The sequence below is a fragment of the Capra hircus genome, chromosome 22, assembly GCF_001704415.2.
Source record: "Capra hircus breed San Clemente chromosome 22, ASM170441v1, whole genome shotgun sequence".
Classification (NCBI taxonomy): domain Eukaryota; kingdom Metazoa; phylum Chordata; class Mammalia; order Artiodactyla; family Bovidae; genus Capra; species Capra hircus.
In genome coordinates, this window is record NC_030829.1 from 24118560 (window position 1) to 24141398 (window position 22839).

At 41.9% G+C, this 22839-nt stretch overlaps 1 long non-coding RNA gene across 1 annotated transcript in view; it reads right to left on the reverse strand.

Moving 5' to 3' along the window:
• LOC108633370 overlaps window positions 1–19091 on the reverse strand; it is a 244151-nt gene extending 225060 nt beyond the window's left edge. Inside the window, exon 1 of the long non-coding RNA XR_001917032.1 lies at window positions 18910–19091. This is a non-coding gene — a long non-coding RNA (uncharacterized LOC108633370). The remainder of the gene's footprint in view (window positions 1–18909) is intronic.

Genomic DNA, 22839 nt, shown 5'->3' on the forward strand with positions numbered 1-22839 from the left:
AAATACCAACAGACCTGGGTCCCAGAGTTAATGACAAGTTTGCAAGGTGGGCCACCAAATCTAAGCTTTAGCTCCTTACTGTGATCACAGAGCCTCCAAAAATACATTTGCAGAAAAGGCATTAAGCACTGGCTAGACCAAGAAGGGAACTTTCAACTGCTGATCTTATAAAGCTGCAGAAAGTACTGGATGATGTGAATTATTCAGAGAAGAACAAGCTTGTAAGGAAGCACCATGGCATGTGCACTTGTAAGAGACCTTAGACCTCCTTTGTGAGCAGTCACTCACCAAATCCTGAAAACCAGAGGAACGTAGAGGGATTTATACACCACATTCCCAGCCAACTTTCCCACCCTGCAGAACACTGGGATGAGAGTAATTACTGTAAAATGAGAGAAATGCCATAGGCTCTCCAGGGTGGATAATTTTCAAATTAATGGAGGGGCCTCAAACTAATGAGTGGTGCATTCTGAAAAAGTAACCTTTGTGTCTGTGCTTCGGACTCAACAGAAAGATGAAGGCATAACAGTATAAGGCACGTGGTACGAAGCACCTCCAGGCATCTGATACTTGGAAAATCTCTACAGTCCTTGGGGTGCAAGAAAAAATAAACACCAATGAGAACCTAGGGGGAAAGGTACTGAGGTACTGTACAAAGAGGATATAAGGAGATCATAACATAGAAGAGAAAACTCAGGAATCAAACAGCAACAGACGCACCCCCCCCACCCCGCCCGCCAGGAGCAGGTACCACTGGGCAGGCCAGGACAGGGCTGGCCAGGACACTGACACAATACAGAGAGTAACCCCTCCCTCCAACTCTTTTTTCATCTTTTTGTTACTGATCTTAGGATTCTACACATGAGTAGAGAGGGTCTAATAATTCAGGCATTCAGAGATGAAAGTCATATGCTGGCACCTTTCTTATACTGCAACAGCAGAAGGGTCGACTGAAGAAAGATTCCTGGGCCACTTCTTAGTGAGGGAGTGGGCTCTGGATTTATCAACCCACAAGACTATATACACTAGAAGTGATTTTTACTGTTGGGAAAGTAAGTGTATTCCTGTGAATTAAAATTTTTAAATAATCAGCATCAATGACTACTATTTGAAATGTTACCGAAAACCATTAGTTTCCCTTTGTGCTCAGTCACTTAATCACGTCTGATTCTTTGTGGCCCCATGGAAGATAGACCGCCAGGTTCCTCTGTCCATGGGATTTCCCAGGCAAAAATACTAGAGTAGGTTGCCATTTCCTCCTCCAGAGGATCTTCCTGATGTCTCCTGCATCTCCTGCATTGGCAGGCATATTCTTTACCACTAACTAATTACAACCAACCTAGATAGCATATTGAAAAGCAGAGACATTACTTTGCCAACAAAGGTCTGTCTAGTCAAGGCTATGGTTTTTCCAGTGGTCATGTATGGATGTGAGAGTTGGACTGTGAAGAAAGCAGAGCGATGAAGAATTGATGCTTTTGAACTGTGGGGCTGGAGAAGACTCCTGAGAGCGCCATGGACTGCACGGAGATCCAACCAGTCCATTCTAAAGGAGATCAGCCCTGAGTGTTCTTTGGAGGGAATGATGCTAAAGCTGAAACTCTAGTACTTTGGCCACCTCATGTGAAGAGTTGACTCATTGGAAAAGACTCTGATGCTGGGAGGGATTGGGGGCAAGAGGAAAAGGGGACGACAGAGGATGATATGGCTGGATGGCATCATCGACTCGATGGACATGAGTTTGACTGAACTCCGGCAGTTGGTGATGGACAGGGAGGCCTGGTGTGCTGCAATTCATGGGGTCGCAAAGAGTCAGACATGACTGACCGACTGAACTGAACTGAACTGAACATCTAAGGACAGCAAGTGTTATTAGCAAAGGAAAGTGCCACAGACACAGGTAAGCATTATGGAGTAAAGCCAGAAAACATGGGGGAAAGCAGATGACCACTGGATACCCTACAATGTAACCTTCCAGTATCTCAAATAAAACATTTTTAAATGGAAAAAAAGGAGTGGTACTCAATTTAAATTGTCCATCTGTAAATCTACTGCCATGAAACAATTCCCCCCATACTACGATATAAAGGCACTTAATTACCTTGTGCAATGCTTTTTTTTATCATTATATGCTTTAGAACATTTGTTGTTTGCTCATTTTCTTAGTTTTCTAATTTAGATCCCAAATTACTTATTAACCCCTGTGCATACTGGATTTAAATAATGAAATGCATTAAGAAAGTAAAAATATTTTATATGAAAATGTAACATCCTTTTCTACCAAGTTTGCTGTTTTCTTACATCATTAACACAATCAGAATAGGATATAACAACTACTCATAGATCAGGCACATATCTAAAAGCTTAGACAGGTTACGAATACCACTCCACACACCAGCCCCAACATATCACTTAGATTTTCACATTAAATTAGGATGAATTTTTCAAAATTAACTGTCTGATGTCATTCTAGTCCTTTAAAATTGTGTAATGGCTTTCTATGGCCTCAAGGACACAAGTCAATTTCCTCTTATTCACTAAAGATGCTACTTTGTGCAATTCTATAATGCACTAATCACCCTAAGCACACAATTACACTGTCTTTGTTTGTTCTCTGCCCAACTCATTGGGCATCATTCACGATCAGGTCTCTGCAGTATAGTCCAAGGACTCTGCCATCACTTTCCTACATCTGTGAGGTCCACTCATTCTTAACTCTTTGCCAATCCCTAAACACACCACTTCTCTCATTATCTCATCCTGCTGTCACACTATATTCTTTTTCTTAAGTGTTCTTTCCAAACTCAAACTGCGAATTCTATCCATCTTTTCACTTTATCTCAATATTAATATAAATTCTTCCCCATAATTTCTTTGCAATTACTACCATAATATCCCACATCATTTGGTTTTCTTTTCACACCAAGCAAATAATTCCTTGAAAGCACATTATACATGTTTCTTCATATATATATATATATATATATACACACACACATACATACACACACATATATATACACACACACACACATGTGCTGTGCTAAGTTGCTTCAGTAGTGTCCAATTCTTTGTGACCCCATGGACTGTAGCCTGCCAGGCTCCTCTGCCCATGGGATTCTCCAGGCAAGCATACTAGAGTGTGTTGCCATTCCCTTCTCCAGTATGCATACATATGTGTGTGTGTGTGTATATATATAGATATATATATAAGCCTGAAGTCAAGCAAATTTCCATTCAGAGGCAATATTTAGATTCTACAGGATATAAATTAATGGATGGAAGTCTATCAATGAACTAAGATTCTGATGTGAGTTAGCTTAGTAGATAGTACGGGGAAATGTACAACACAAAGAGAAACAATACTTAAGTTCTCACTGTATATGTTAGAAATAAAGAAACAAAATAAAAAAGTAATTATAGCATTTAAGTAATGAGGTTAAATGACAAAGAAGTGTTATTTGAATTCTGCAAACCCACACGGTAAACCCCAAGCAAGGAGGAAGTAGAGAAACATTCAAAATAAACTTACTAAAACTGTTTCATTTTTTAAAGGCTATACAAACACATGGAAAAGAAAATAACATTAGCTTGTTCCTCTTCAATTATGTAAAAATCCTTCATAGCAAGCATATTAATAATGTATTAGTCATTACAGTTATGCTCGCTAAGTTTTGACACTCAAAGCACCTATAAGGAGACTATGTATAGAATATGTAAACTGATATTCTCCCAAATAAACAGAAATTCACTCCCAAATACTATCAGTATCAGAGATTTTTGAAAATTGTGTAAAGCTTTTTAAAAATTTCAATCACATTGGACTAAGAGCAACTTGAAACATTTTATATTTCTACTCTGTCACATGTCAGCATTTCTTTTGTAGCATGGCAAGATGGGCGAGAGCTGAAGTAGCAAGAATACAGATGAGCGCCTATTCAGTAATTCATTCTTTATAATAAATAAGACTCTTGACCATAGCGAAAACTATTTCTCCAAACTGAAATCTCAGTGCTAATCACATCTCAGCTCTGATCCGGCAGCTCTCTGTACCAATCAGTCATAAAACAACACACTATACAAAGGTTGCCTCCTTCTGTTCCTGTGCAGTCAAGGAAGATCACATTGTCTATTCAAGAGATGTGGGTTCAATCCCAGGGTCAAGGAGATCCCCCGCAGTAGGAAATGGCAATTTACTCTTGCATTCTTGCCTAGAAAATTTCATGGACAGAGGAGCCCGGCAGACCAGAGTCTATGAGGATGCAAAGAATTGGACACAACTGAGCACGTGTGCACGTGTGCACACACACACACGCGCGCACACACACACACTCATGGATAAAGTCACAGGGGCAAACATGCATCACTTTCTTAATTATTTAAAGGAATAACATTTCAAGTTTATAAGCTACAACTTTCATTATTTCATCAACAAATAGGTATCATATTGAATAAATGTATGAGAAAAATAAGATTATAATGATAAACTCCACATTTTTTAGGGATGATACAGTTATATGCAAAGTATCAGGTTATGTGTACGCATCATTAGCTCATTTTGGTCTTCATAATTCTACAAGAATAACCTCATTATATGGTAAGAAAAATGAAGCCAAGATATGTTAAATAATTTGGTCTAATCTTACAAGAATCGTGTAGCCAGAATTTGATGATAACATTTTTCAATCACCAAGTCTGCCTACTACTTTTCTTTTTCATCATATAAAACATTCTCCATCTGCAGAAACTGAATCACAACCTAAAACATGGAATTCATTATCATAGAGAGTATATTATATATTATGCTCCTTTTCTTAAGCATTAACCTTAATATATTGATTTAAGGAGTTACATTATAAGAAAACTACTAAAATTTGTACAAGCTCATTAATTCAGAACAAAAGAAGAGTGCTGCTTTGAATAACAGTAACATTTAAAACAAAAGTACTAATTTAAGTTACAGCACATAATATAAACTACAAGATACTGGTAAATTGCTACTAATAAAAGAATTGAGTAGAGTTAATGGAACTATGAATTCACAATAACCCCACATTATACAGCCCATATACAAATCTTCCCACCACATTCACAGTTATCTAGGATTGTTGCAATGTCTGTCATTTTGATCAACAGGTTCAAGAAAGAAATTAAAGGGAACATACTAGGAATATTTAGTTAGATTCTGCTGCTGCTGCTGATGCTGCTGCTAAGTCACTTCAGTCGTGTCCGACTCTGTGCGACCCCAGAGATGGCAGCCCACCAGGCTCCCCTGTCCCTGGGATTCTCCAGGCAAGAACATTGGAGTGTGTTGACACTGCCCAAGTGAAAAGGAAAAGGGAAGTCGCTCAGTCGTGTCCAACTCCTAGCGATCCCATGGACTGCAGCCTACCAGGCTCCTTCGTCCATGGGATTTGCCAGGCAAGAGTACTGGAGTGAGTTAGATTCTAGTAACTGGTGAAAGAGACCTTGAAATGTGCTAAAGAAAATAAAAGGAACTTCTTTACAGAGTGAAGATCATGTTCTCAGAATACAGACTTTTGAATGAATTTTATAGTACTACAGGTAAGCAAGCCAACCTTCCACAACTGTAACACAGAAATCTTCACAAACAGGCCGCTGCTACAAAGTGTATCACAAATACCTGTGACAATATTATCAAGGCAGGTTATTTTCTATTTCTACTGTACCTCTCACTACCTCGGTCAGGAAGTAGGGGATGCTGAGAAGAGTGAAAATGAATAGGAGACATCCATGCTTCTAGTGAAATGAAGTCACTCAGTCATGTCTGACTCTTAGTGACCCCATGGACTGCAGCCTACCAGGCTCCTCCATCCATGGGATTTTCCAGGCAAGAGTACTGGAGTGGGGTGCCATTGCCTTCTCCAACTAATTCACTAGTTCAGTATGCAATAAAATAACAGAGGCTTTGAATAAGTTAAACTGGCTAGTAACAACTAATCAGTTTTCTTCAGTGATCACTGTTCTTCTACACAGGCAGGATAATTAATTCACAGGTAGTCTTTCTGGTCTACCTTCAACTACTCTTACACCACATAATCAATTAGGGACATCTTTTTACAGATATATGAAGAGAACACAGGTAGCTGTACGTAAGTTGACTTTGTTAAATCTATTTGTTATGACAGGGGATTCCTGACACAAAAATTGCTCACTGCACTGCACACTGAACCCCAGAGAAGTGATGTAAGAAGACAGCTGATGTTAGGAGGTATATGGGAATAGCGTAGGGTGAGAAGTCATGGATAAATTAAAAACTGGCAAATATCTGCTGAAGCAGAGCCACTTTTTAGGGGGCATAAGAAAAACTGAGAAGTCACCATTTTGGTCTCTTTAGAGAAATCCATTTGTTGTTAAGAACTTAAGACCATTTACTACCATTCCTAGTCTCTCACAAAAAGAGAGGTGTGGAAGGCCCCTCACAGCCTCATTCAGAACTATTTAAATTACTAAATATAGTCTGAATGGCTTGTAAATTTGTTTTTGTTTTCTGCAGGAGACAAGCAGGAAGAAACAGCACATAGAAATGGGTAGTTCACCAAAGTAAGGAATCATATAATATATGAGCATCTGAAAAGCATCAGAAAGCAGATAGAGGCCACTCGGCATAGGGTCTGATGTTTCACCAGTCCCTGATGGGATCCTGTTGCACAATCCAGTCTAACATTTGTTGTCTCAACAAACAGAAGGCAGCTGTATGTACTATGTTCTGTATAAACTGCCAAGAGTATAATATAGAATAGGGCAAGTTTGCTTAGTGCTTAGAATGTATTGTGCACACCTACTAAAGTATTAAACTCACATCATTTAATGTTCACAGCATCTCTACAAGGTAGGCATGATCTACTTCATTTTGCAGATTTTAAAAACTATTTTGTAGTCAGACTTTATTTTTTGGGGCTCCAAAATCACTGCAGATGGTGACTGCAGCCATGAAATTAAAAGACGCTTATTCCTTAGAAGAAAAGTTATGACCAACCTAGATAGCATATTCAAAAGCAGAGACATTACTTTTCCGACTAAGGTACGTCTGGTCAAGGCTATGGTTTTTCCAGTAGTCATGTATGGATGTGAGAGTTGGACTGTGAAGAAGGCTGAGCGCCAAACAACTGATGCTTTTGAACTGTGGTGTTGGAGAAGACTCCTGAGAGTCCCTTGGACTGCAAGGAGATCCAACCAGTCCATTCTGAAGGAGATCAGCCCTGGGATTTCTTTGGAAGGAATGATGCTAAAGCTGAAACTCCAGTACTTTGGCCACCTCATGTGAAGAGTTGACTCATTGGAAAAGACTCTGATGATGGGATGGATTGGGGGCAGGAGAAGAAGGGGACGACAGAGGATGAGATGGCTGGATGGCACCACTGACTCGATGGACATGAGTCTGAGTGAACTCTGGGAGTTGCTGATGGACAGGGAGACCTGGTGTGCTGCGATTCATGGGGTCGCAAAGAGTCGGACACGACTGAGCGACTGAACTGAACTGAAGGGTTAAGATGATGCTCAAGATCACACAGCCGGTGACAGAAGAAATCCAGGTGGGTCTGATTCAAAAGTGAATCACTGTCCTAGTCTAAACTACTAGACTATGTTCATCACAGTGATCCGTGTCATCAAGAAGTAAATCATACTTAGCCACCTATTTAGTTGATCAGTGATATAGTTGACCTGGATTTCCATTTTTTAAAAATCACTATTGGTAGATTAAAGCAAACTGTTATTTGTGAAAAGTGAACGTGTTAGTGGCTCGGTCATGTCAGACTCTTTGAGACCCCATGGACTGCAGCCTGCCAGGTTCCTCTGTCCATGGGATTCTCCAGGCAAGAATATTGGAGTGGGGAGCTATTTCCTTCTCCAGGGGATCTTCCTGACCCAGGGATCAAGCCCAGGTTTCTTGCATTGCATACAGATCCTTTACCATTTGAGTCACCAGAGAACCCCATTAATTTAATTCCAAGAATTCCACTTAACCACGTTTTTGCTATAATTTTTACAAGGAATTAGAAACATGACTTAAGTAAATATTCTCTCTTTAAGAATGTCATTCACCTAATTAAATATAGTAAAAGTACTGTCTACACTCCCAATTAATTTGCTAATCTGCAAGAAATCTACAATCAATAACTAGCTAATAGCTACTCAAATGAGTCACTAAAGACAAAAATATTCATATTTGTATTTGGTACAAATGACAATATACAGTTGTGCAACTCAAAATGATCTCAATGTGTATAGAATCAAGCCCTATGAAGCTTACTTGGGGATTTGAATCATGCCATTTGTTTTTTTATTGTTTGACTTTCTTCTCCTGCGAATTGGACTCATGTCAGCATAAGCACACTGGTCGACAACTGTCCTCACTGGACATTTCCATGATAAACCTAAAAGTCACAGGCAACATAAATTGTCAAGGTTATATGCATACAGCTCTGCAAAGTGCAAAGTATTTTCTAGACAAAAGTTTAGCCCAAAGGTAAAAGGGTCATTTTAGTGTAGTAAAAACAGAGGAGTCCTGGATGCATTTTTTTAGAACCTCAAATTAATTATGGAGTCAGGAGTGCTGCCCTCCTAACCCTTACTTTCTCATGAACCAAAGTGTTTTTCCCAGAAATGCTCAACCTTTATTTAATTAATGGGAAAAAAATAAGGGTTTTAAGTATTATGAGCTGAAACTGACCCTGCCTAAACATGGAAAATATTTTCACTTTCCAAACCATGAAAACTATTGATCCTGGCTTTAAATAAGAAAGAAAAATAAATCTCTGACAAGAAAAAGAAAACAAATGAACCCTGCAGCCAACTCTTGCTTTTTCAAGTTTCCAACACCAGGAGTTCTTTCTCAAATATTTTCTAATCACTCTCACTGACTTATTTCTCCCCTTATCCGAAACACCTGTAAGATCATTAATGCTCCATGAACACATATTATCTGAGTTTAATTGTACTTTTGTTGCCTATCATGTTTTATGCAAGAGATACTCCAATGCAAGTAAGAGTAGTCAATTTAAAAACTAAACAAAACTCGTGTGCATGTGTGTGTATGTGTGTGTCCCCTTGCACTGTCATGTCCAACACTTTGTAACCCCACAGACTATAGCCCACCAGGATCTTCTGTCCATGGAATTTTCCAGATAAGAATATTGGAATGGGTTGTCATTTCCTATTTCCTGACCCAGGGATCGAACCTACATCTCCTGTGTCTCCTGCATTGGTAGGCGGATTCTTTACCACTGAGCCACCTGAGAAGCTCTAAAAACTGTTTACCAGAAGCTTACTAGGCTTTTGAAAGCACTAGTTACAAGTATTAAGTACTTTGCAAGCTGTACTCCACATAATGTTCACCAACTCCTGCACCTTTAGGTACAACCCAAATTTCTAGATACGTCCATCAATAAACTGAGTGATTTAATGTACCATGTCATTTAATTATCTGACGAACTCTACAAAACACATATTATCCCATCATATAGCTGATGAAGCAGAAACCTAGAAAGTAGGTAATTTGCTATCGCACAAAATAATACAGGTAGTACAAAAATGGATTTAGAACTGCTAAGAAATCAGTTTTCAAATTTCAAACTCTTATCCTCTCAAGAGACTCACATGGTACTGAGTGACACATGAAGCAAGTTTACAATGTAGTAGGTATGGCAATGAACTTGTCCCAATTGACCAAGACTTTCCTGATTTAAACGATAATATACAGCATCTTGGGAACCCCTCAGTCTTATGATAACTGGTTGGTTACTTTCATGACAGCCATTACAGAAGTGGAATGGAAAAAAAAAATACAACAGGAGTTCGTATGTACAGGGAAGAGAGTCATTGTTTACTCCTCAGTAGTATGGAAACAAGCTTAAGAGAGGCACATTTGAGTTAAGCATTCTGCAAAGTACAATAAACATGGTAAGAAAAGACAGCAGAGGCAGACTGAGAGGCAATGTAAACAAAGGTGAGGATAAAAAAATATATGACAAGGTCCAGGCTGGATGACTAGACTGGTATGGGTGAGGCTGTGGGCTTTAGAAGGGGAAACAACGGAGAAATATGATTGGGGAAAAGAACATCACGTAGGAAGGACCACAGTAAGTCTCAGAAGAGAGAATTAAGCCTGAGGACATGATTTTTCTTCCAATTCCCTTCACAGCTCTACAAAGAGACAGACTTTGAAGAAATGAGAGCTTGGCTTAATGATTTAGTGATGAATATCTGTGCCTGGTAGGATACTGCCAAGTGATTCTTGACTGGAAGTCTGATTTATTATGAGGGAGTGCAATTGTTGTTAGGCTCATAACTAAAGTGACACATCTGATGAGCTCAGAAACACACAGACACAGACACAGACACAGACACAGACACAGACACAGACACACACACACACACACACACACACACTTTCCTAACATTCCTATCCTGGATTTTTGCCCCTTGCCTCCTTGATCCAATAAATTAGTATTGACTGCAAGTGATAAGAATTCAACCCGAACTAGCTAAAGTCAAACTGTAATTTATGAATTCCAAGAGCTAAAAAATCAGAAGGCAAACTCACATGAGACATAGCTGGATGAATCGACTCAGGCAGTATAAGAGGACTGAGTTTCTCCCCGTCTTGCCTCTGGTTTTCATTCTCAAGCGACATGTGATGACTGCCATTTGACCGAGGCTTTCTTCCCTGGGAGCAAGACAGCTGGAGCAGTGGCAGACAGACATGCCCCTGGTTCTGGTCTCCTTGTTCACAGGGACTGGTTCCAGGCATGCATGGAGCCCAGCTGGAGTCACTAAGAAGCTAGAAAACATCTCCATCCTCTGCACTGGTTCTCACCAGGCCCAATGCCTGTTCTGGAAGCAATTATTGTAGACACAAAGAGCCAGGGCTCTTCCTTAAGTAAAAGAGCATGTTCCAGTCCTTAAGTAGGAAATGGAGTTCACCCAGACCATTTGCACTAAGAATGGGCAATAAAATATTATCCAATACTAACAAGACATGTGGAGAAGGCGATGGCATCCCACTCCAGTACTCTTGCCTGGAAAATCCCATGGACGGGGAGGAGCCTCGTAGGCTGCAGCCCATGGGGTTGTGGAGAGTCGGACACGACTGAGCAACTTCACTTTCACTTTTCACTTTCATGCATTGGAGAAGGAAATGGCAACCCACTCCAGTGTTTTTGCCTGGAGAATCCCAGGGATGGGAGAGCCTGGTGGGCTGCCGTCTATGGAGTCACACAGAGTCGGACACGACTGAAGTCACTTAGCAGCAGCAACAAGACATGAGCTTGTAGGCCATGAAAAGACATGGAGGAACACAAATTAAATGCATATTATTAAGTGAAAGAGATCTACCAGAAAAGGCTACACATGTTTGATTCCAACTATGTGACATTTCAGAGAAGGTAAAACTGCGGAGACAATTAAAAAGATCAGTGTTTTCTAGGGGTGGAAGATCCAAGGGAAAAAATAAACAGGCAGAGAACAGAGAATTCTTAGGGCAGTGAAAATGCTGTGTATGATATTATAGTGATGGATATATGTCATTATACTTTTACCCAAACCCACAGAATGTACAACACCAAGAGGGGACCCTAAGGTAAACTAAGAACTTTGGGTGATAATGATGTGTCAATGTAGGTTTATCCTTGGTTTAAAAAAAGCACCATTCTGGTGAATGGCATTGATAATGGAAGAGGCTATGCATGTGCTCCAGTAGGGGGTATATGGGAATCACTGTATCTCTCTCTCAACTTTGTTTTAAACCTAAAACTGTTTCAAAAAATAAAGTCTTTGAATCAGTTCTAATGAGGTGGATGAAACTAGAGCCTATTATACAGAGTGAAGTAAGCCAGAAAGAAAAATACCAATACAATATAATAACATATATATGGAATTTAGAAAGATGGTAACAATAACACTGTATGCAAGACAGCAAAACAGACACAGATGTATAGAACAGTTTTTGGACTCTGTGGGAGAGGGCAAGGGTGGGATGATTGGGAGAATGGCATTGAAACATGTATAATATCATATGTGAAAAGAATCGCCAGTCCAGGTTCGATGCATGAAACAGGATTCTCAGGGCTGGTGCACTGGGATGACCCAGAGGGATGGTACGGGGAGGGAGATGGGAGGAGGGCTTCAGGATGGGGAACATGTGTACAGCTGTGGCAGATTCATGTCAATGTATGGCAAAACCAATACAAAAAAATAAAAATAAAGTCTTTATAGCAGCTTCCCACTGATCTACTTTACACATGGCAGTGTATTTATGTCAATCCTAATCTCCCAATTCATCCCACCCACTCCTTCTCCCACTGTGTCCACACATAACCATTCTCTATGTTGGTTCTCTATTCCTGCCCCGGATATTGGTTCTTCTGTACCATTTTTCTATATTTCACATATATACTTAAATATGTGATATTTGCTTTCCCGTTCTTACTTACTTCACTCTGTAAGACAAACTCTACAAAGCACAGGAGGCTCAGTTCAGTGCTCTGTGATGACCTAGATGGGTGGCATGGGGGGAGGGTGGGAGGCAGGTCCAGGAGGGAGGGTATATATGTAAATATATAGCTGATTTGTAAAGCAATTATATTTCAGGAAAAAAAATAAGACATATAATAAATAAAGTCTTAAAACTAACCAAGACAAAGAGAACAGTAACAGAGGCCAAGGTTAATACATTCACACTCCTTTCTGCACATCTACAGAGGGGGATATGAGAACTGGCTGGTTCTCCATATCCACATTCATTCACTGGAAAGCTGTGACAGAGACTGCCTAGTTATTTGGCAAACATGTTTCTAAACATGTTTCCAAACACGTTTTCCTTTCCTCCTGGGCACTCAGTGTGACTCTACTCCTCAGCTTCCCTTGTAACAAGGAATGGCCAAGTGACGGAGTTCTGCCCAATGGAATGTGGGCAGGGGCCATGATGACCGCCCCCAGGCTGGGCCTGAAATAAGCTCGTCTGAAACCTGCCAGGACATTTTTCTCCTCACATGCCGTATACCTTTCCTGAACAAAGAGGACTCAGGAGAGGACAAAGCCACACAAGGGCGAGGAACCTGATTCTCTGAATGACTCCAAGGAAAGCCACTCCTGTGCTGTGAGTCCTGAACATGACAAAGAAGTATAAAGACTTTTCAAGTCACTGAAAATTTAGTTCATCTGACACAGAAGCTAGAATTAGCTTTTCACAAGTCCCTGTGGGACTCAGCTCTTTGGGAGTCTGAAAACATGATAGTAAGCTAGGCTTCCCTGGTGGCTCAGTGGTAAAGAATACAAAAAATATGCCTACCAATGCAGGAGATGCTGGTTCGATCACTGTGTCAGGAAGATCCCCAGGAGGAGAAAATGGCAATCCACTCCAGTATTCTTGCCTGGGAAATCCCATGGATAGAGGAGCCTGGTGGGCTACAATCCATGCGGTCACAGAAGCAAGTTTAAACCTCTCCATCTCACTAACCCCATTAAATCACAAGAGGGGCCTTGAAACACACACACACACACACACACCACACACACAGATGGCATGGATGTGAAGAGAATTGGAAGGGAGAAAAATTTAGGGGAAAAAGGCAAAATAAATCAAATTTCTTAGGACAAGAGGTTCAGGGACCATTAGAAGGAAATGAACACAGGCTTTTGAGAAACAGCTGATTAATAAGTTTACAGATTAATACGTTTACACCTCCTTGCATGGTGGGAGGATGGGTGGCTTCTCATTAATTAATTGTGAAGATGACACAAATACACACTGAACAAGAAGAAAAAATGAGTCTATAATGTGGACAATGAATTCTCCTGGCAAAATATTTCACTCTCATTATGACCACCTCACATTTCCACAGTGGCCACTGGAAGCCATAAGTGTACTAGACATCTCTGTAAAAGACAAAGGACAAATGCATAGGAAAGAAGAGACGAAGCAGAGTCTCTAATATAAGTGGGACAACAGAATGAGAACGACAAGAGGACTCATTTCGTTTAGAGGATTCTAGGATAAGAGACAGAGGTCCCTTCAGTCATGCAGGAAATACTGAAACACTTTTGGAAAGCTGGATCAACAGGAGGAGACTTTCGGGGAGTTGGGGATGTTAATGAACAGGAATGCCTTTGCTCAAAGGTAAGGTTAGGAGAGGATGCTTCAGTTGTGAACTTACCAGAAGGGATATTTGCTTAGGCTAAGAAATGAACGGGAATTTATCTTCACATACTACAGCATAAAAGTGATAGGCCAGGATTTCCAAAATGAAAGCTTAAAAGAAAGAATAAACAGATCCTAGAATTTTTTATCAGAAGTGAAAAAGCACTGTAATGGGGGAGGGGGGGGGCTTCCTTTAACTATCTGCTCCTGATGCTGGTAGGTATTCAAAATAAACCAATGTCATACATAATTCCGGTTCAGTATATCTTCAATTAGGTGCAGTTTTTTAACTTCTTTAGGATTTTTTTAAATTTTCCTGCACCTTTTTTATACAGACAGAAAGGAAAGTTGGTCCAATGGCCACAGTAAGAAAAGCACTGCAGCAAGAACCACAGCAGCAACAAAAATAGCGAAGCTTCCAGGAGAAGCAATTCTAGAGTCAATGCGGTTCAAACCCCAGCTCTGCCACTTGCTGGCTATGCCAGGCAAATGATTTAATTTCTCTAAGCCTAGTTTACCTCAACTATACAATAGACAGAACAATAATTCCTATGGGGAGCACCTTAGCAAAGGACCTCAGAAATACTACACACTATCTGTGTAAGCTGTTTCTATCATTTTCTTGTATCTATTCTAGTTTTTCTGCCAGAAAACCAGTAGCTGGGTGGGGGAAAGAAGAGGAAGAAAGAAGTAACATTCATTGAACATGGGGAAATATCACATGCAATAACAGGAGGCCAGACAATGATGGCTGTTCCCCCAAACCTTTTTTTTTGTCTTCCTGAAAACACAGCTGAACTACATTTCCCAGACTCCCTTAGAGTAAGATACACACATATATAACTGAGTTCTGGCCAACGGAATGAAAGCAAAAGTGATATGTATGACTTCCACGTCTGGGCAGTTAACATCCTGCAAGTCTTTCTCCTTCCTGCAGATGAACATGCTGAAGATGGCAGGGACACAGAATGTATTAAGGCTGGATCTTCCTATCACATCTTGGAGGAATGCTGCCAGGATCACCCATTTTGAAACTTTATATGAGTGAGAAATACATTTGTTTCATCTAAAGCTGTACACTTTGTTTCGATTCATTTGTTATCATTCATAATCTACCCAATCTAATAAAGCCAAGCTCTTTACCTATACTCCTGTGTATAATACCTACCATGCTGCATTGAAATAAATGTCATCCCAATTTTATAGCTAAGGAAACAGAGGTTCACAGAAGTTATTCAATTGTCTTTTCCAATATCATGACCGTAATGAGTGGTAGGGCCACATTTAGGTCCAGGTTAATCTGCTCCACGGTAAATGGGCTTTCCAACCTCCACACAATAAATGCCACAACACAAAAAGGATTCCTCCTTCCTTCACTCATTTCTTCCTTAGTTTCCTCACTTTCTAACCACTAGAACTTTAGTCTTTGAGCTAAGACTGCATATTTTTTATCTGTATATCCAATTTGGGAGATCTAGGATGACCCCTAGGTCACATTCATCTCTTACGCCTCATTTCATCCACATGTGAGTCCGTGGCAGGGAAACAAGGTTCCTAATTCACCTGTTACAGGAGCTCCATGTTCCTATCAGTTCTGCAACTGGCTACAGTATCATAGATGATGAATGACAGGGATACAGACAAGGAGAAAAGGTAAAACAGTCCCAGACCATGAGTGATCTCCAAAGCACACACCCTAGGGGCTGTGCAAAACCATCCACTGGGATACAGAAAAAGAATATTTGAACAACTGTTTCATAATTTTTTACTGTATTTATCCTTTGGTTTCTTTCTGGGTATGTTTTATAAGTAGCGGGTCAACATAACAGTATATGTGTGAAATGTATAAATAACTAGTGATCTATGGTCAAATGTCCTCTGACAGTACCTAATCAAAAAATGTGAAGACCAATAGGTCTAAGTTAATAAAGCTGGTTTCCTTCACCAGACTTAACACACTGGGCTGTGGAAAATGACAACAATAAGACTCTCCACACCTGTGTATACAGACATCTTCCACTTACCCTATGAAACAGATTAATTAAAATCATATAAAAGCATGTTTTCATAGAAGATTAAATTATTTGGATTTTAAAAAAGACTGAAACAAATGTATATTATGTCTATGTCTTCAAAGAAAACAAAGAGGAATCCAATGCATTAAAATCACGCCCATACAAACTTGGGGGGGGAAAGTCAGAACTATAAAGGGGAGTCTTCTGCTGAGAAGTTTACTTATCCAGGTTACCTTCATTTTATAAGACCTAAACTGATGTAACAGATGTCCTGTGTACCTTTCAGAAAAAAAAAAAAATTGTAGTTAAAAGATAGTTTAGTGGGAAAAAATAATTCTAAAACTTACTTCTGAATAAAAAAGAGAGAACTAAGCAAAATAAGTGGATGATTTAAGTCAACATTATTTGAAAAGCTTGTTCTCTGTTCACTCTTTTTTTAAAAAAGATCTTTAATTTTTACTGGAAAAATATCAACTAGCATCATGTATTTTCTAAACCCACCTTTATTTTGGCCACAGACATCCCAGTTATTTATATTTTTATGTTAGTGAATGCACCAATGTCACTGCACATATTTTTACTGTACAATGCAGTCTACTTTGCTGATTGAGAAACCGTGTCATTCAGTCATCTAATAAATATTTTGCTGTTCCTATCATATGACCTACCAATATGAAATGACTAGGGAAGGGGGCAACAAACTGACTGGAGGAGGAAAATTCTTCCAGGTTAAAGGAAGTGAAAAGTGTTTATAAAAAGGCTGCAAACCTTTCTTTGTCATTTCCAAGTGGCTCTGATCTGCACCCTTAAACAACAGGTCACTCCTCATACCATCTCAGCCCCTAATTTTAAAAGATCAGTTTGTCATGCTAGCCAGCAAACTTGGAGGGTCCACTCTGATAAATAATGAGGCTTACCATTATGATCCCACCTCATCAAGCCAGAGCAGCTGAAGCCAGTTTAAATAAATAAACAAAATCAATAGCAATTTATGCGATGACAAAAAAAAATAATATCCCCACGGAACTTTACTTCTGATTCTTAGCAGCAATCTTACACTTTCATCACCTCTTGTGTTGATTCACACAAGGCAGGAAGAATAAAATTATGGGTGAAACGTGAGTTTTCTCATCAAGCCACCAAAACTACCTCAAGGTGTCTACCCCCATGACACAACCTTCTTTTCCATTCACTTGGAAAGAGGCAGAGGAAAAAAAAAAAACTTGCTAATCAGCCGGACTGGCAATGCCTGCGAGGAAATGTACAATCTTCATGCTCTTGCCCCTCTCCCTAAAGGACTTAAACCATAAACTTCAAAGCACAAAAAAATGTACATTCCAAACAAATATGGAATTATTACATGAAATATCCACTTCGCAGTAAACTGCAGGAGCTTCCCATGCAATTAAAGGACGCTGTTATTCTGACAAACATGTCCCTGCCTCTATGTCGATTCCAGTAGGAAAACTAGAAAAAGTTCCAGGACCCCAGCATTCCTCCCAGGAGCTCCTCCATGCAAACAACCCTTCAACACAACCCAAGATCCACCCACACCTCCAACGCAGACCACCCACCCAGGGTGAGCTGCCACACTGACTCGCCCTAAGACCACCCCCGCAAGCCTCTTCGCTCCAAATCTGGAGACCCCAGCCAACCATCAACCTCCTAAGCTTCGCGTTGCGAGAAGCCTCCTTGCAGGAGCTCCGCTGTGCTGCAAAATGTTTTCATGTATCAGACGCCCTGACTGGTTCTGAGAGATTCAGGAGCCCACGTCCTCCTAAACCTCACCTCCACATCTTTCATAAGCAATGAAATATATTCGCGAAGCACAAGGAGAAGAAATGCACGCAGGGCTTGAGCTCTCCGTTTCAAAACGAGAGCGAGCCTGCTGGCGTCTGCAGGGTGCCCGGCGCACATTTCGCTGATGTCTGGGTCCGGGGAAGAGAAAAGGGGGTTGCCTTCCCCTTTCAAAAGGAACTGCGAATCCCCCTGAAGTTGCAGGTAAATAAACGCAGCACCCACACGCTCCCGCAGTCTGGGTACATCAGCTAGGTGCCACAACAGCGGGGACCTGGTGGATGTGGTTCGTCGCTGTCCCTCCAGTGCTCAACACTGAGTCTGGCGCACAGTGGCCGCCCCCCACCAAAAAAAAAAAAAAAAAAAGTGTCCTTCCTAACAAGACTTCTTCCACCGCGGCTACGGGATCTTGCCCTTTCAGTCCCAAGTCCCTTCACATCTCAGCCCAAGTTCGCCTTCCGCCACTGTGGCTGCAGCTGGGCGCTCGGAGCCCCGGGGAACATCAGAGGGAAACTCTGCCGCCGAGAACCGCGCGCCAGCGGCGAAGGCGCGCGGAAAGGGGACGACAGCTTGAAACCAGTTGCAGGAGCTGATTTTAAGGGTTCCTGAAGCATTACCGGCTCTAGGTTCCCTCTTTCGGGGCAGCCTTCCGGCGCAACAAACTTATTTTCTGACTAAAAACAAGGGTTGCCGTGAGGTGACTGCGCGGCGGCGTCGGTGCCCGGGCTCCTCCCGGGTTCGGGGCGCACGGTGACCGGGCCCACGGCGGTTCGGCCCACAGCCCCCGTCCAGCCCTGCAGGAGGGGACGCCCCCGAAGAACCCCCTCTCCACTGGGCAGCCTCCGAGACCCGTGCTCTTTCTCGGAATTCGAGGCGCCCAGGGCAGCACGCACCCAGGCTGGAGAGGGACCCGGGCAGCTCGCGCGCTGCACTTACCTGAGCACCTGAGCGCGGCTCCCGCCTCAGCTTCGGGTGCGGCGCCGGCACAGACCGAGGGTCCCAGAGTAGCGGCGAAAGCTGCCTACTTGCGACCAATCCCGGTGTTGAACCCGGTGCTCTGCCTGGTGCCGCGCTCCCCTCCCTCCTCACGCTCGCGGCTGCTCAAAAAACCCGGCGGCGCGGAGTTCAGGCTGCCGGCTCCCCAGCCCCGGAGGAGGGGGAGACGCGCGAGGAGGACGCGGGGGCGGGGGGCGGCGCGCGGGAACTGAGCATGCTCAGTGCGCGGCCCGAGGAGGCGCGCGCCCCGGCGCTGCACCTGCCGGCCCTGCCCGCGGGGGAAGGGCCCGGCGCCCGGGAGCGGAGATGTGGCAGGGTGCCTCGCCTGAGTCCCGGTCACCCGATGAACCATCAAGCCGATGCCCGCGCCCTGCAGAGGATATGCTGCTTAGCGACGGGAAATAAACCGCATCGATGCCGCCTTCTTTTCGAGTATGGGGGCGCAAGGAGGCGCGACCTGCCCGGGTACCCACACCTCTGGCCTCCGGGAAACGCAGGGTCTCATTAAGGCTCCCTGGCCAGGGACACACTTTTGCTCTGGGGTCTGAGAGTTGCCGAGTTCAGAAGGATTGGGGCGGGGGGTGGGGGTGGGGGACCGGTATTAAACTTAGGAAGCCTGAAGAAGGGGCTTTTGGAAGGTTTATCCTCCCTGTCCTCGGGAGGAGGACATTGGCCAGACCGGCAGTGTAACCGACCTGGAGTCTCACCCATCCAAGCTGGCTTCCGAGCCGGATTGTGTGTATTGGAGAGGAAACAGTTGTGATGAAATAGGCACAAGGATCAATTTGCGGTGTGTGTGGGCACATTGAAAGCTTTGTTATTCAGAAACATGTGCCTTAGACAATGATGTTACCATGGGCATTCTGTAGTATGCATCTACTGTTTTCTCGCAGAAATGGCTCTCTTCACCCCAACTCCAAACCTCAGGGTAACCGTAGAGATTGCCAGCAATGCCCAGCGTCTCAACAACCCTGTGCAAAGAGAGTCTGACAGGCAGAGGAAAGCCAGCCGGCCTGAACTCATCTGGATTGCATTCCCAGCAATCCCAAGAGAGCCCGGGTTCCTCTCCCAGGGAAAAAGCCCCAGAGGCTTTGCTGAACTCTCCTTTTCCTGAGCATCGCTCAGCAATTCAGAGCTACATAAACAACTTCTGACCATTTACACAATCATGTAAACCTACCCTGACATGTCCATTATGTGGAAAAGATGTTAACTGGAAAACTATTTTTAAACTACTGTAGTAAGCAAACACCCAACTCCTACCAATATATGCAGCTGCCTTGTTAGTTCACACACTTTTGTTTGTTTGTTTTGTTTTTGTTTTTAATTCTGATTCAGGAAGTGGGCAGATTCAGACATGTTAGTGGGCATTGTTGTGTTCAAAATTTTCACCACTTAAAATTCTGTGGCTTTCCTTGCTGCTGCAATCAATGCTAAGGAAAGGAGATTTTGTTGCTTTTTTCCCCCAGATTTCTTGATTGCTTAAACTTAGAAAGAAATTGTCAGCTTTTCCCTCCTCCTCCTGTGGTATGTTTCTTTAATAGTGGTACTTTTGCAAAATGGAAATGTTGATAATGCAGATATATTCCATGGCAAATAAATAGTTAAAATGAATTGTTTCTGCTCGTGTTGAAGGCTTTTGTGTTCCTGACAGAAACATGACTTGTAATTATTTTTAGATTGATTATTTTTTTGCACCTAGTCAATTAAAAATAAAAATATATATGTTTTTAAGTAAAAATATATGACAAAAATGCCTGGCCAGTAATTCTCCGGGGAAATATTCTTATGTATTTATTCATGCATACTTTTAACATGTTCAGAGGAAAAGAGGTATTTTGTACTCAAAACCAAATATCAAAGAAAAAAAAAGAATAAAGCAAACTGTCACATTCTCCCAAGGAGACTACAAATTTTAGCAATTTTCAAAGTTCTATGAAGATTTTGGACAAAATCCCTTAACAGTGTTTCTGAATTTCGAATTTAGATATTTTGTTTTCATCCTTTCCTTCAACTCTTCACCCCTCTATGATACACTAGGTATTCTAGTAGGTGCTGTGTGCATGCGCCCTAAGTCGCTTCAGTCGTGTCGGACTTTTTGCGACCCCACACACTGTAAACCACGAGGCTCCTCCATCCGTGGGATTCTCGAGGCAAGAATACTGGAGGGGATTGCCATGCCCTCCTCCGGGGGATCTTCCTAACCCAGGTATCGTGTCTCTTAGAGTTTTCCGCTTTGGCAGGCGGGTTCTTTACACCTAACGCGACCTGGGAAGCCGAGTAAGTGCTGGGAAACTGAAAATTATCAAAACTTAGAATCTGCTCTATCGTTCATCAGGTAGTTGGGAAAACAGACATTATGTATCAGGAGAGACAGATTTAGGTTGTGCTGATGGAATGTCAGTTACATGCTATGATGAAAGACATTTTTTTTTTCTTTTCACCACCAGGGTCACGCCCAGTAAATGCTAAGCTTGATCAGCACCTCCCCCAACTTTTTTCCAAGAAAGACAGCCACTAGTTTAAAATGCAACGAATAATCCAGTCCCTTTTTTCCATTCCACAGAAAACACATGAAGCTCACTGCTTGCCACCTCTGCCAAAAAAGGAAGCCTCTTGCTGAAGCTCCCAGGATTGGGGAGTGTTCCTGGGAGAACTAGCCCCTGCCAGGAGACAGGAATGATTTATTTTGATGACAACATCCTCACACATGTGTCCCCGCGGATCTGGGACTGGCTTGGTGTCAGTTTCTTGCTCAGGGAAGTTGTCATTGGGATTCTCTGGGGGAAAATGTTCCAAACGAATCAATTAGTGCTTCCAACAGCAAGTTTAATATCACTGCACTGAGTCCCCACTCTGTATCAGTGCATGAATGAATTACTAGTGCTCATGTAATTTGCAAGAAAACACCATTGTAAGGCAGTGGAAAATTTCTCCTGCCCATTTAGCCTAGGTAGCATCTAAGCAGAGACCTTCTGTAACCCCCTATACAGTGCCCCCAAATAATTTTACTTCCAAGCCTTTTAATCTTTGTGGACACAAGGTCACCTCTTAATGCTCATTAAACCAATTTGAAAAGAGTCTGATAACTCTTAAGGGAAATTAACACTGAAAACGCTTTTGACTTTTTGGAGACATGTATGGAATACATCAGCAGGTTAGGCTCAGCATGCAACAGTTCTGAAAACTCCAGAAAGGCATTTATCTACTCCTGTCACTTCTTCCCCACACATCAAGAGGACATGGTGGAAATAGCTTTAATAAAAGTGGAAAAAGGAAGAGTATCATAGGAAAAGAAATATACATTCCAAATACATCTGATGTGATTTGATTTTCTTCTTACACCTTGCATCCAGGATCATTTAAAAAAACCAAATAAACACTACCCTCTCTTTTCTAAATGACTTGACTAAGGCCATCCGGTGGCAAGAATGTTTCAATTAGATAACACATACCTTCCTTTTATAATTAGTTGTTGCTTATTTTTAGTGTTTTTGGTATCTAGATAAATCTTTCAGTATGAAGCAACACTTGTACCCTATCCCCGGGTTTTAAAACTAGTTCAAATTCACTTTGATCAAGTGGTTAAAGCAGTGCTTTTTAAGGAATTGTGTCAAGAGGAGCTTTGTGTTCATTGTTGAAACAGATTGTAATGAAACAAAGCTCAGGTAAAGACTTTCAGACTAGGCTCCTTAAGGTTCCTCCTCTTCAATTGTTTTAGGTGATTGATGGATGCTTGAGTTTCAAACTAAGGGCTTCAGAACAATAATGGCCACATAGAGGGATAATGATACTTAACAGACAAAAGCACAGTTAATTGCCATGAAGGTTGTGATATAGATTGACAGAGTCAGAGTAAGCTGGAAGCCT